This window comes from Xenopus tropicalis, chromosome 4, assembly GCF_000004195.4.
Source record: "Xenopus tropicalis strain Nigerian chromosome 4, UCB_Xtro_10.0, whole genome shotgun sequence".
Taxonomy (NCBI): Eukaryota; Metazoa; Chordata; class Amphibia; order Anura; family Pipidae; genus Xenopus; species Xenopus tropicalis.
The window spans coordinates 20,948,795-20,964,772 of NC_030680.2; the positions used below are offsets into that span (position 1 = coordinate 20,948,795).

At 41.5% G+C, this 15,978-nt stretch overlaps 1 protein-coding gene across 3 annotated transcripts in view; it reads left to right on the forward strand.

The window, feature by feature from the left end:
* The window catches only part of bdnf (brain-derived neurotrophic factor), a 58,559-nt gene that overhangs the window by 26,279 nt on the left and 16,302 nt on the right, over positions 1-15,978 (forward strand). The window contains exon 1 of one of the 3 annotated variants that reach the window (XM_031899709.1): positions 818-1,193. The exons of the other annotated variants lie outside the window; for them this stretch is intronic. The gene's annotated coding sequence lies outside the window, so the exon portion shown is untranslated. Of the gene's footprint in view, positions 1-817; positions 1,194-15,978 lie in introns of those variants that run through there. 3 annotated transcript variants of the gene reach the window in all.

Sequence of the window (15,978 nt, forward strand, 5' to 3'; positions counted from 1 at the left end):
GTTTTTTTTTCTATTCTTTTCTAAATGTGGCAGTGGCTGCCTCCCTGTCACCCAGCAGGGTCCTGTTACCTGCAGCCGTCATTAACAAAGAATGCTGCTATTATCTTGATTGCATTTGCTCAGTAAAGGTGCAGTATTGGAAAAAAAAAATAGAAATTCAAATTTGTATTCTTTCCTTGAAACTAAATCTAGAAAAATTGCTAGTTTTATCCTGTGTTTTATGTACGTTTGTATTTCATTTTAGCATCTAAATATACCCTAAATGCATCTTGTGATCAGTTTGAATTATATTATGGAGAATTGTTTCTGATGGTTAAAAAAAATTTAGAGAAAATACTTTCTGAAATTTAATTTAATTTTTATAGAAATACATATTTTGTTTTTCCAAAAGCCTTTCTGTGCAGCATGTTCTTTTTTTTATAGCTTCTAAAGCTTTTACAGCAAGAAATATTTTTATCCCAAATGTGCAGCCAGACCTCCCTCTCTCCCCTCCCTGCGCTCTCTCTGCACTGAGACTTCCATAAAGAAATTCCCCAGGTGGTTTGCATTGTGGAGAATAATAAGCAAATATTCACTGCAATCTCTTTGAATGGTTGATTTACATCTGTGCCGTCGTTGCGTTCATTTCGGCGTCTTGGCAGAGGATATTAGGAGGCAAAAAAAAAAAAAAAAATGGGTCAGGGAGCTGCTAAAGTCAGGTACCTATTATTTTTTTATGATGTGCGTGTGTTGCTGGGGTAGAAAAAGCTGTCCTGTCTCTTTAAGGGAGCAGCAGTTGTTGCCTAGAAGTTTTGTCCAATAGACATACAAAGGGAGTGCTAAATAATTTCTCACTGACAAAAGGCAAGACATTCTGGGCTTAAACGCCTTGCTAAACTCAACAAGCAGTAGGCAGGCAGCGAGGGAGAGACAGAGAGAGAAAGAGAGAGAGAGGGAGGCAGGCAGCGAAGACAAGCAGGGGATCCTGATCCGACTCATGAAGATTTGATGAGATATTGGAAACTGGTGTCTATCAGTCAGACAGAGCATGAATTTGCTTTCTAATCTCCGGCATGGGAGGATGACTTTGCAGACAGAAACTTTGGTCAGGTTACCTGTCTCCAACTGAAAAAAAAATTATATATAAAAAAAAAGTCTGGCAAAAATCAAAAAAGGTAGGACAATGATGATGATGGACTGATCAGAACATACAGGTACAGTGTGGACGGGCTTGCTCTTTCATAATGCTGATGTTAGTGGAGAATATGTATATATGTGTGTGTGTGTAGCTGTGTTAGTAAGGGAAACACAACTTGCCGTTGCACCGTGCCGCGGGCAAGTCCCTTGTTTTGGAAATTACTCCAGCATGACAACGTTCAAAGCAGAGGGAGTGGGGTTTATTTTGATCTTCGGCAAGCAGCCTTTTGTCCTAGGGTAGGTTAGCAAAAGGACGGAAATAATTGCATGTTTGCATGGGAGGATTACTGTGCGTATTACAGCTCTCGCTGTTCTGCTCGGGTGCTCTCCGGGCACAACATAGCTCTTTTATCCTGCGTATAACCTCGTTAGCCTGGCTGGGGGGGAAACTCCTTCAGTCCTGTTCCTATCTGGCCGGATAGGTGCCAATAGGAGCACTTTTGTTCTCCAAGTAGATCTTTTGGAAGACTTTCTTGTTTGATAACAATGGAGCTGCGCACTTAAGTCTTAAGGGAACAAATTGCACCTGCTTTACATCTATCTCTTCCTTCACAGCCCCACGGTATATGTTGGCACTCTGTTATAGCTGCTGGCTTTATTTCCCTAATATCTGGCTCAGTTCTAGCAGCATAGTTAAAGAGACAGCAGCTAGCTAACTAACCATGAATCTATTATTTTCCCTTTCCTCTCTTACTGCAAGTCTTCTGCCTCTGGGAAGGAAAGGGTGCACGTTCCCTAGCAGCTTTGCATTATGTTTGGTATTTGTTTCCTATATGTATATATGAAAATCCTGTGCCCGAAATGCTGATTGTATCCCAGCAAGGGGTTAAGGGATTGCATGCTCCCAATTGTTCCCTACTTCTCTGTTCTTAATCAGAACCCCCCTTTGTTCAACCTCACCCACCCTTCCTAAATTCTTTTATACACATGTGCAGAATACAGTTTAGCAGCCGCGTTAAGATTCGCAGATCTTTCAGTGAAAGAAAGTGCCCCATAAGCGATCCGACCGGAGTGATTTGCCATAAAGCCGTGCGTGTACCTGCACATCAAAAGAATGTGTTCTCCCCCCCCCCCCACACCCCCCAGAAGAGACATCCATTCCTTGTATTTTCATTAGACCATTGTTGCCTTACAGAAGGGTGAGGGTGCCCTCTATGGGTCAGTAACAAAGAACTTGCTGCCTAAATTGTTAGGATTCCAGCTGGATATTACCTTAAAAATGAAAACCCATTAAACATTAGAAAGTGTAAATAAAACAATTTTAGGCTCATGGGTTCCAAGATTTTACGGCTTTTTATACAGAATATTTTCACAGTACATTCTTTCCAGCCTTCGTGTTGGCTCGCATAGTCCGAATACCACGTGGATACAGAATGTAAATGTTTTTAAAAGGCTGAACTTGAAATATTGTTTGGGGCTATATTGGTATTTCCCTTAATATCTCAGCAAGAATTCGTGAGGTTTGGCTACCTCGAGCATGGTTCCGGCATGAGAAAAACTCTGTGTTCTTGATATCAAGTAAGGAACCATTGCAAGAATGTTCTTGGCACAGCACAGAGAGGCTCAATGGTTTCTAGATATTTGTATAGTGACGTTAAAGGGAAAAGCCTCCGTTTATGTAATCAAGTCATAACTTCAGCAGCAGCAGCTATAAAAGCCTCCTATTATGGTGACTCCATATATATTCCAACATCTTATTCAAAATATATATATATACAATATACCTCTTGTTAATTCTGAATTTCAATAAAAGTACTACTTGCTTATACATTACCTCTGAATATTAAGAATATAATCTAATCCAAGGCCCTAAGTGTAACACTCTAGTTTTTATTTGGCACAGTCTACGTTGTTTTCTGTTGCATTTAACCCTCTTGGGGCAAGCCATTCATAGCACTCTCTAAGGGTGCCAGGTATAGCATGAAAGTTTTCCATTTTGCCATTGACGTATATAGCTCTGGAATTATTTATAAAATGCTATAAGGAGTACAGGGAGCATTGAGACTGCTGTTGATTTCAGTTTCCCTTCAAGCATTAAGTATGGAAATGTCTATGAGTCAAGTTGTGCTGATGCAAGCGATGGAGTAGTTTAGTAATACAATAGGGCTTGTATAAGCGAGTGGTGGATCTGCTATCATTGCTGGTACACTGTATGCCGGAGCCCTAGTGGTGGAACCATTATCATCTCTCGTGCTGACAGAACTAATAGACGACGTGCAAGTGTTCAGTATTTCTTACAGAGTAGTCATTATTGCTGCTGTTCAAGGGCCAAATATACATTACAGTAGTAGCACTAACATGGATAAGCACGGTTTGACATTATCCAGACACTAAACGATGGTAGGAGTGACAACCATTGACTAAGCCATGACTAAGTAAGCTATTACAATATTTACAGAGGTTCTGGCAGGTGGACTTGCAATTAGCAATTGTAAAGGCATGGCTATTACAGTATTTACTGTAGTTCTGACAAGTGTAACTGCTATCAGCAATACTACTGGCGTGGCTATTACAATACTTACAGTAGTTCTGGCAGGTGGAAGTGCTATGAGCCTTGGCAGTGGCATGGCTATTACAATATTTACAGTCGTTCTGACAGGTGGAACTGCTATCAGCATTAGCACTGGCAAAGCTATTACAATACTTACTGTAGTTCTGGCAGGTGGAACTCTTATCAGCATTAGTATTGGCAATGACTATTACAATATTTACAGTAGTTCTGGCTGGTGGAACTGCTATCAGCAATAGCATAGCTATTAGAATACTTACAGTAGTTCTGGCAGGAGGAACTGCTATCAGCAATAGCATAGCTATTAGAATACTTACAGTAGTTCTGGCAGGTGGAACTGCTATCAGCAATAGCATAGCTATTAGAATACTTACAGTAGTTCTGGCAGGTGGAACTGCTATCAGCAATAGCATAGCTATTAGAATACTTACAGTAGTTCTGGCAGGTGGAACTGCTATCAATAATAGCATAGCTATTAGAATACTTACAGTAGTTCTGGCTGGTGGAACTGCTATCAGCAATAGCATAGGTATTAGAATACTTACAGTAGTTCTGGCAGGTGGAACTGCTATCAGCAATAGCATAGCTATTAGAATACTTACAGTAGTTCTGGCTGGTGGAACTGCTTTCAGCAATAGCATAGCTATTAGTGATAGTGTAACTGCTATCAGCATTAGTTTTGGCAATGGCTATTACAATACTTACAGTAGTTCTAGCAGGTGGAAGTGCTATCAGCCTTAGCAATGGCTTGGTTATTACAATATTTACAGTAGTTTTGGCAGGTGGAATCACTATCAGCAATAGCATAGCTATTAGAATACTTACAGCAGTTCTGGCAGGTGGAACTGCTATGAGCATTGGCATGACTATTACAATATTTACAGTAGTTCTGGCAGGTGGAACTGCAATCAGCAATAGCATAGCTATTAGAATACTTACAGTAGTTCTGGCAGGTGGAACTGCTATCAGCAATAGCATAGCTATTAGAATACTTACAGTAGTTCTGGCAGGTGGAACTGCTATCAGCAATAGCATAGCTATTAGAATACTTACAGTAGTTCTGGCAGGTGGAACTGCTTTCAGCAATAGCATAGCTATTAGAATACTTACAGTAGTTCTGGCAGGTGGAACTGCTATCAGCAATAGCATAGCTATTAGAATACTTACAGTAGTTCTGGCAGGTGGAACTGCTTTCAGCAATAGCATAGCTATTAGAATACTTACAGTAGTTCTGGCAGGTGGAACTGCTATCAGCAATAGCATAGCTATTAGAATACTTACAGTAGTTCTGGCAGGTGGAACTGCTTTCAGCAATAGCATAGCTATTAGAATACTTACAGTAGTTCTGGCTGGTGGAACTGCTATCAGCAATAGCATAGCTATTAGAATACTTACAGTAGTTCTGGCTGGTGGAACTGCTATCAGCAATAGCATAGCTATTAGAATACTTACAGTAGTTCTGGCTGGTGGAACTGCTATCAGCAATAGCATAGCTATTAGAATACTTACAGTAGTTCTGGCTGGTGGAACTGCTATCAGCAATAGCATAGCTATTAGAATACTTACAGTAGTTCTCGCAGGTGGAACTGCTATGAGCCTTGGAAATGGCATGGCTATTACAATATTTACAGTAGCTCTGGCAGGTAGAACTGCTATCAGCCTTGGCAATGGAATGGCTATTACAATATTTACAGTAGTTCTGGCAGGTAGAACTGCTATCAGCTTGTCAATGGCATGACTATTACAATATTTACAGTAGTTCTGGCAGATGGACAACTATGTGTACTCTATGCACACTGTATTTATAACAGTATGTGGCAAACGGCTCTCCCACATCTCATTCCAAAACCAAAGGTATTGATATTGTTTGTATTCTCTTTTTCTGCTTTATATCCTACTTTTCTAGGAAGGCTTTTGACTAAATATTAAAACATTGTCGGTGGGACTTTCACTCATACGTTGGGCACATTTGTTGGGGATCAGGCCTAGGTCGTATCAATGTTTCAATTTATCCCAAGGTTGTTCATTGGGTTTAGTACAGGGTATTATAAAGGACTAATGTAAAAGTGAAGGAGGACGTCTACCAGACAGAGAACGCCATGGCAGTTGTCATGCCTGATTGCAAAATAAAGGGTTTCTGATAGAAAACTTGGAATTGCTCTCAGTGTTGGCACATAATTCTGCAAATAAAGTCCAAATGTTCCATACAGTATCAGGAATGGTGCTGACTGCTGGTGTTACCCTAATAGTACTGAGGCTGACTGATGTGTATTCATTGTTCTCAGCTGTGTGTTAAAGGAGAACTAATGCCTGAAATACAATATGATTAGAAATGCTAAAGAAACTTACTTTAGTAGGGCAGTGATTCAGCAGCCTTGTACAAGTAATGACTCGTGCCTTCAAAGGTGTCCTCACCTTGTATTCTGATATTGTTAGACTGCGTTTCAAGAGTCAGTGACCCTGCACACGCTCAGTATGTTTCAGGCTGCTATGGAGAAGCTGAGCTTGGGGGTCATCAGAAGCCATCAAACTCTTACAGAGTATGTGCTATGAATCAGCAGAAGACGGGGAGCTACTAATGGCACCTTTGAAGGCACAGACTGCCAAAGAACCGTGGTGGCCCAGGGCTGCAGCAAATAGACATTCTTCACAAATGTGACTGTAAGCGCCCTTAAGGTTGCCCACCCTCAAAAAAAAAACCCTCTGCTTTGGGTATCCAATTTTGTAACCTGGTGAATACCAGCCATCAGTGCTTCTAACTGTGTGGCTTTCAAACTAGCTTCAGGAAGAGAAAATATATATTATATATATATATAAATAAGAAAAATAGGCAAGGCAGATGCTTTCGATAATAACAATAAGCAATCATGTTGAAGCTCAGTTTGTTTTTGTTTTTTTTTATTTTTTCCATGTATAACTGTCCTCATTGGAAGATGCATAACATGCTTATTAAAATGGGACCTTTAAAGGAATCTTAACCATGCAAGTCCCCATAGCTGGAATTCCACAATCAAAAAGACTATTTGTTGTTTGACTGCCTAGTGATGTCACTCGTGTCACATGACTCACCAACCCCTTGGATGTTGCTCCCAGTGCCCCCAAACCAGGGAGTTATTTTTGAATTCCTGACTTGGGGGCAAGTTTTGGTTGAATAAAAACAAGATATCCTACCAAATAAAGCCCCCTGTAAGCTGATAGGGTGCCTAGAGGCTGCCTAATAGCCAATCACAGCCCTTATTTGGCACCTCCATGAACTTTTATGGTGCTTGTGTTGCTCCCCAAGTCTTTTTACATTTGACTGTGGCTCACAAGTAAGAAAGGTTGGAGATTCCTACCTTAGAGTATGAAAGTACTTAGGCCCTGTGCCTTTATGTGGTTGGAGACCCTTTGGTCAGAAGTGACTCTTTTTACTTTTTACTACTTATCTACCTTAAATACTTTTTTGCATGACATCTTGAGATTAATATGTGACCCTCAGATATCTCAAATATTGTGTATAGTGCCCACCATATTACTAAAAACCAATCTTCATATTTGATGTCCAACTGGCATGCCTTAAGATGTAGCAGAAAGTCAGCTACCATTAATAGGAACTATAGATCCGTGATGGAATTGGGAGTGGCACGGCTAAGGCAACCCTGGCTCTGAATGCTTTCACTCATCCCTAGCAGAAAAGAGCATGAATGTAATGTCCAATTCAATTTGCAGATAGCTTGGTACCACCCTTGACTGATATTTGATTAATATTTTCTACAGTGTTGCAGTTTTTAGCCTGTTACCACAGCGAGATCAATACTCATCACTTATTTATGGTTCTAGTAACTGGAATTTAATGCACAGTGTGCAGTCAGACTCGATGCTGTTTTCATTTCAGGAGGTACTGAGGTAGATCCGCCAGCCAGCCTCCTGGATATACACGTAAAACGGCATCTATTTGTGGCCGCAGTGGAAATTTCGAGAGAAACGAACTGTGAATTACAGGAGGGCGGTGGAGGGATGAGTAATTTTTTGGCAGTTCAGAACACAATACTTTCTTTAGAATGTGTGAAAGACGAATATAGTTGGTTTGGAATATGGAATTGTGTAAAAGAAAGTGTGAAATCTAAAACAAAATTGGCTTCAATACAAATACATAATTAGCAAAGATGCAATATGTCTTCCCTCGGTGATCTGTGTGTCACAAATCTATATCCTGTTACCAGTGAGCACAATCCTAGTAGCAGGCAGGCCTTTCTTTAGTAGTCAAACTGTAAGTGGGGCTAGTTACTTATACGGAGTAGGACTAGCCAATCTTTAGCCCCACTGACAGAGAGTAACCACCTCAACAGCCACTATAGGGCTGCAGCTTGGTCCTACAGTCTCCATCTTGCTCTGTTCCCATCTTACTTCCACACCTATTGGAAGCCCTAAGGACTGTATGTTATTGAAGAATATTCATAACTCATAACTTACAGTAGGTGGTACACCAATAAGTGACAGTGCTTACCTGAAATTGGCAGATCAGACGGGGGTCAGGATATGGTTGGTTGTGACTATTACATATCAAAGGAGTGGCCTAACTTGTCTGTGGCTTGAAGCCATGAAGGCTATGATGATTTGGTCATCACATCATTGTCTTAATTGCTGTCTACAGATGAAAGTTACTTTTAAGCTTGTCAGTGAAGACAATATGGCTGCCAGGTCTGGACTGGGCTTCAAAATAGGCCCTGGCATTTCAAGTATACAGAAGCCCAAACAGTCCCCACCAGCCCAATAAATAGTGACTGCCTATGGCATCTTACAGCAGCCCCTCTGGGATTTACCGCAATCCACAGATTTCCTGGTAGTTGTTCCAATGTTTTATGTTTAGTAAACAAAAATAGTGAGAATATAATGATTCTCATCTATACACCTTCCTAAATATAGCCAAGAACGTGATCTGCATACATACTGCTCGTACACCTGTAAGAGAGAGCTATTGATAGCAGCGTTATGCACCGACAAAGGCAAAGTTTGCAAAAACCCTTAATCTGTAGCACCCAATCCGATATTTTCGTTCTGCAGCCATTTACAGGGTTTAGGCTTCTTGTGTTTTTTTGGTTCAACTATCAAGGAAAAAGGGAAATCTACAGGGAAATAAATGAATGAATGAGAGCAGGATGTGACCCAGAGGCTCTTGAGGTCCAAGCCTTTCAGCACTTACTACACCCTGCTCTGTTGATAAAGCCCCCTCAGCCTTTTGAAAGGATCCCCTTACCTCTGTACAAGACTACAGTTATATAAAAAAACATTAATCTACTAAATCCCACTTTATTTGACCCTCATGCTTAGCTTCTAGGAGTACCTAGAAGAGTAAACAGGCATTCCCCTCAAATCTTTCCTTAGCTGGCATTCAGTACTTGAAACCATTGCTTCAGGCCCCCAAGAGGAGGCAGTTTGTTAACCACTGCCGGACTGAAGCCCTAATGCAGCGATTCCCAACCAGTAACTTTTGAGCAACATGTTGCTCACCAACCTCTTGGATGTTGCCCCCAGGAGCCTCAAAGCAGCTGCTTATTTTTGAAATCCTGACTTGAAGTCAAGTTTTGGAGGCAAAAAACCAGGGGTACTGCCAAACAGAGTCTCCTGTAGGCTGCCAATCCACACAGGGGCTACCAATAGCCAATCACAGCCCTTATTTGGCACCCCTAGGAACTTTTTGCATACTTAAGTTGAGCAATAACTCTTTTTACAATTGAATATGGGTCAAAAAGGTTGGAGACCCTTGTGCTAAGGAATGGCGGAATAGGGGTCTCCGACCCACATTCTAGCTGTTGTATACTACAAATTCCAGAATGTGGCTGACAGCCCTGAACCCATAATTGCCTTTAGACATGCCTTATATATAAATACTGAATATATCTAAATATAAATTTAAGAATACATTCCCTTTCTCCCTCAAGGGTCCCCTGTGACGTGGGGCCCAGAACATATACCTTTTCTGCCCTAAGCAATAAACCTGAAATATTACCTAGTCTCTTTGGGCAGACAGCCGCCGAATGGAACGGAAATTCAATGGGCAAATCCGTGTAACTTGTTGATTTATTTATATTGCAAAATGTAAACTTCACTTGTCTCTGAATGGAATCAGCCTCCGACCGCGGCTGGTAAGTGGGTATCTCCTCTAAATGGGGTAATTACTAACTTGACTTGTTTTCAGATGATTGCTGGGAGCACTCAGTTTTCTCCTTTTGTTGCAAAATTGCTGTTCAATTGGAAGGCTGAATCATCTCGTTCAGTAATTCCTAAATAAGCACTTTAGTTTCTGTCAAACTGTGAATTGCCTCCTGAAGGGGAGGGGAGGCTGGAAAGAAATCCAGCTGAGTGCTTCCTTGTTAACTCCTTCAGAACGTAACCTTCCCGCGTATCTTTCATTTTTACTTGCTTACAAATACCCTTTTTTATCCAAAATACATCAATAAAAACACAAGTAATGGGCATGTTAAAGATCTGTGGCCCTCCTGCTGGGATTTACGCACAACTCTTAGCAACCTCTTCTGCTTGACTGCATATATAGGCCCTTCTATAGTGACAATGTACAAGTCCCACCAACCCCCAATAGGCCATGTAGTTGCGATTATGAGAAGAATGCCGAGGGTTGTAATGAAGATGGACCCCAAGTTGGACCTCTGTTACATACATGGTGCCAATATCTAGCTGTTGATCTATGGACGCATATGTGGTTACAGAGCTGGGATAATATTCAAAATGAATATAAAATTCAGTCTTATTTAGCCAGGTTTATGCTTTATTCAGCACTATCATGACTCTGTATAGTCATGATAGTACTGTATAGACGCCACTGGTCTGTCTACCAAATATGATGACCGTCGTTAAAATATTCCTTTTCTTGAGGATTAACCTTTGCATTAAGGTGTTAATGTCATCCATTCACAAATAACCTCCTTTCAAAGACAAGTAAGAAGTATCCTGGTTCAACTGGTTGGACATTTGATCAGCTGAACCAACTGGAAGGTTGTTAAAGTAATTGCACATGGAAAGAATAATCCAGTGTTCCTTGCTGGGGGTTGGGATCGTATGAGGCCAGTGACATCCCCAATATATTGCCACACAAAGCATATGGACATGTTGTGAGCAGCAACCAATATGTAGATGTTGGTGTTGAATCTTTGGTAATTTTCATGCTCATAATAATGTTCAATTGTCCCTTCCCATTAAATTATATGTGTTCCTGTATTAAGGGTGAAAATAATATGGTCAGATATAGGTAAACGGGTAGAATCTTTTACAGATTAGTATTTTTAATGCAGTTCCCCCAGTAGAGTCTATCTGTATCCTCCATTGGGGCATCAGGTCCAGATTGAGAGTCAAAACAGGCCCTGGCATTCCCCCAGTAGAGTCAACCTGTATCCTCCATTGGGGCATCAGGTCCAGACTGAGAGTGAAAATAGAACGTGGTATTCCCCCAGTAGAGTCTATCTGTATCCTCCATTGGGGGCATCAGGTCCAGGCTGAGAGTCAAAATAGGCCCTGGCATTCCCCCAGTAGAGTCAACCTGTATCCTCCATTGGGGCATCAGGTCCAGACTGAGAGTCAAAATAGGCCCTGGCATTCCCCCAGTAGAGTCTATCTGTATCCTCCATTGGGGCATCAGGTCCAGACTGAGAGTCAAAATAGGCCCTGGCATTCCCCCAGTAGAGTCTATCTGTAGCCTCCATTGGGGCATCAGGTCCAGACTGAGGGTCAAAATAGGCCCTGGCATTCCCCCAGTAGAGTCTATCTGTAGCCTCCATTGGGGCATCAGGTCCAGACTGAGGGTCAAAATAGGCCCTGGCATTCCCCCAGTAGAGTCAACCTGTATCCTCCATTGGGGCATCAGGTCCAGACTGAGAGTCAAAATAGGCCCTGGCATTTCAAGTACACAGAGGCCCAAACAGCCCCCCAGCCCAATAAATAGTGACTGTCTATGGCATCTTACAGCAGCCCCTCTGGCATTTACCAGTATCTACACATTGCCAGTCCAGACTTGGATGGCATTCTGGCAAATTTTATTGTAAACAGGTTTTGATGGTTACTCTGGTCTAGTAGTTTGGACAAACCAAAGTCAATGGGGGTCACTTACCAAGACCTGAAATGTATGCCCCTTACTCAAGCACAGGCCAGTATTCTGGACATGCCAGTCCTTTCTTTATCATTTACCCCTTGGTACAGGGCGCCTCTGAGGCCTGCATCCACCACTGCTGCCTAATGTATGTCTTATAGGACATTGTCACTGTTTATATTTGTGAAATTTCACCAGCACCCCCCCCCCAAAGGCTTCTCCCATTGCTAAACAGATCCTCATACAAAAGTGTTAATAATAATCTCATGGAGTATCACAGCCTAAACACTTAGCAACAGACAATTAGCAGCCAATTCCTTGGCCTACTCCCTAATCGACAGACCTAGTAGACTGCATTCTGCTACAGAGGCAGCAGTCACACTGGGACACCGTCCGTACGGTTAGTTGCGCCTGCCTTTAAATGAACGTGTCCTGTCACGCTTGGTTCACATATGTGACAACATTAATTGCAATTATCTATTTGGCTACGCAAGAGGAAATTAACCTTGCAAGGTTTATCTTTAGTCGGATTTTGTATCTTCCGGAGCGCACACCGCTGTGTGGTCTGGCCGTAATGGAATAATAATACACACACACATGGGTTCATGGTTTTTGTGGATTTGCGGGCAGGTTTTCAAAACCAAACGGTTACATGATGAATGTTTTGCCACCCCATGGCAACCGTGATATGAAGCGTGCATCAAATGAAAATGTAATCTAGGCAGCGCTAATTGATACAGCTGTTGTCAGATGGGCCTTGTCGGCCGGCCAGAACACTGACTGAAGGCCACTCTAATACATTTCATGCTTTGGCGGCAGCTGAGATCATGAGATATGCGCTTTGGGAAATTCTTATGTTCTTGGGATGGGTAGAAATATCAGTTATCATAAAGGTAATGGACAATTCTATGCATCTTCCAAGATCACTGCATCTGTTTGCTCTGCCTCAGCTAAACATTCTCATATCCTCTTGTTTAATTCGCCACAGGCATCTTAAAGCAGAATTGTTTTAGACTTTAATTAATCTTTACGATAAAGGATAACTGATCCTACTTTGTCTCTGTTATTCTGAGCATAAATAGAATCACCTCCATAAAGCAAGGTGGTACTGCTGTAGTTTGAAGGTACGGAAATAGAAACAGTCACATGGGTACTAGGGAATGGACTCTACAGCTTGAAGCACATTGCAATTTATGGACAAACAATCCCTGTTTTGCTTAAAGGGGAGGGCATTAGTGATATGTGGGTAGAGCCACCTTAACCTGCCCACTCCCAATCCGCATTCTGCCCTGTATTAATAAGACCTGCACCCGCCCCATAATGACTTCACAAAAGGGGCGGAAGAAGCCGTAAGAGGCAGCCCATAGTGCGAGTGGAAGAGCCCAACCCGAACCTGCCTGCGACCCACAAGTGATATGCCAAGGTCGGCACGAACCCGTCACATGTATCGGGCCAGCCCGCACATCACTACAGGGAATATCTTGGTAGCTTAATGCACAGAATGTCTCAATGCCCTATATATATTGATAATGGGTGAGTACAGAGGGGTTCTTGTTGTCTAAATGGACCCTACATGCATACATACAACTTTATACAATATCACACAATATTTTAGGGCAAAGGCATTTTCTTTTGCTCCATTAATTCATTCCCCACTGGTGAATTCCAATATCAGCTCCTGTTGTGTTTCCAGGGAGAACAGGTTGCTAGGCAGTCGGCCTGCCTTAGGACGAGTTCCATGGGCAATTTTTATTTCCACAATATTACACCTCTAACATTTATCACTAACAACATATAATTGTTGTGAGTGGGCCCTTCATGTCAGATTCTCCGTTGGGCTGTATGAGTCCCCTTCTCACACTGTTGCCTGGATCCCCAGCCCTAGCATTACTGTTAGTATAAGTTACTTTGGTTCAGACACACTAGCCTTCCTGGATATTTGTTTGTGTTCTTTTCTGTACGAAACCCAATTAACATGAATGAAATCTAGTTACTGTACATCAAAAACTCTCCATTAGGAACACAAATGACTTCTCCATCCCAGAAGAATCCCCTCCCATCAGAGCTTCAACTCACACTTCATAAATTTACAGGAACAGTTCGAGTTCGACCTTAGTTACTCAATCCGGCCAGCGTCCCCCAAGCAATATCAATGAGTGACTTCTAGACAATGTGAAGCACTTTTTGCAAAACCACTAGGATGTCAATTACAATAAAGCTCAGTTCAACAAACCTGCGGAACCAGTATCACGTAACACAAGCGCTGTTTCTCCCCGAGTAGCAAATAACAAGCTGTAAATAATTCAGATGGTGGTTTGGGCGGACAAAACTTGAACCTATCTGTATCGCCCTATTTCCATTTCTGTTTTAGGCTGATGGGACGTATTTGCATCTCTCGAAAGTAACGCAAGGGGATTAGGAATCAATGAAATCCATAATTTACTTCCTCGGTCAAAATATTTTGCCTTTCTTGTATATTCTAATCAAAAATATGAATAAGACTCTATGAACCCTGCAGATACAGTGCAATATCAGTAAGTGTTTGTCATGTTTGTTCCTATGTACTATCCATTTAAGGAAAAATCAATGTAATACAAACCATACTTATAAATAGCATATATTTTCCATTTCATCGAAATACATTTACTGGAAGAATCAACTGCAAATAAGTCAGCGTTACACCGCCAACCTAAAATACATTCCACTCATTTACCAAAAAGTGTGCATCTAATCGTCTTGGTTCAGAGATCAATCATTACAGATGCCAGCAAACGATTTTTGTGTCTGCCCTGGCCAAGTGATTGTTTTATTTTAGGTTCGCCATTTGTACTTGTGCAATGGGCCTATGCATATAGGAGCAATAAGCAAGGGCTTCAGTCAATATATAAACCACGTAAATGTTCCTCATTGGCTATTCTATGTTTGTATGCCTTGATTGGGCATAGCCAACCTCAGTGTGCCTGCTTTGGTGTCTACTAGTGATGGCCGAAATGTTTCGCCAGGCATGGACTCGCGGCGAACTTCCGCCAAAATAATATCCGCGGGCGACAAAATAATAGCCTTTTACTCAAGTCTTCTTATCTGCAAGATATTCTTACTGACAGTATGTCATTTTTTAATTATTGATACAATTACGAAGTTAGCAGGGTTGAAGTGGATATTGGAAATGTTTCGCCAGGCATGGACTTGCGGCGAAATTCTGCCAAAATAATAGCCGCGGGCGACAAAATAATAGCTGCGGGCGACAAAGAAATAGCTGTGGGCGACAAAATAATAGCCGCACGGCAAAATAATAGCCACGGGTGACAAAAAGAATAGCCGTGCCACGAAAGAATAGCCGCGGGTGACAAAATAATAGTCGCGGGCGACAAAATAATAGCTGCGGGCGACAAAATAATAGCCGCATGACAAAAGAATAGCCACGGCGACAAAAGAATAGCTGTGCGACATAAGAATAGCCGTAGGCAGCAATTTTTTTTGACGCGCAACATTTTCACCGTTTCGTGAATTTTCCGTCGTTTTGGAATCTTTTGAGATTCGCTAATTTTTCGGCAAAGAGAAACGGGACAGATTTGTTCATCACTAATGTCTGCAGTAATACCGGCCACTCAACCAAGAAACTGGCAAGTAGAGTAACGCGAGACATTTTACTAAAGTTGATCCTGAGCCTTTTGGGAATCTGACACCTACGGATGCTTAAGAACTTTCCAGTCAGGTATTACAATAGAGATATTTTGGAAGGCACCCAGTTTCGGATGAAGACTTTCTTTTTGTTACGGTGAAAGGATAAGTATTGTATCATTGTAGAGTTTTTTTGTTTTCTTTATAGGTTGTCCAGACATAAGCACACCTAGAAACTATATCGGTTTATCCCTGAAGTTCAGGTTTTTTTTTATAACCCAGAATGAAATTGTCTTAAGACAACGAGACAAATCCAGAAAGCAAATGGTGGATCTAAATGGACTTCAGTCATTGTTGGAAAACCTTGAAAAGACATCAACGAAAAGAGGACATTGCTTATCAGTCATCTATTCCGATGACCGTTATAGCTGCAAATGGTTATTGTATAAATGATAAACCTCAACTGAGTTCTAACAATGGCAGTACTCTGACCTTTTGAGCTTCCTACGAGCTTTAGAAATTGAAAGGTTCTGTCTATTAAGTTCCTTAATTTATAATTCATCTTTTACTCAAGTCACCGTCTTCTTATCTG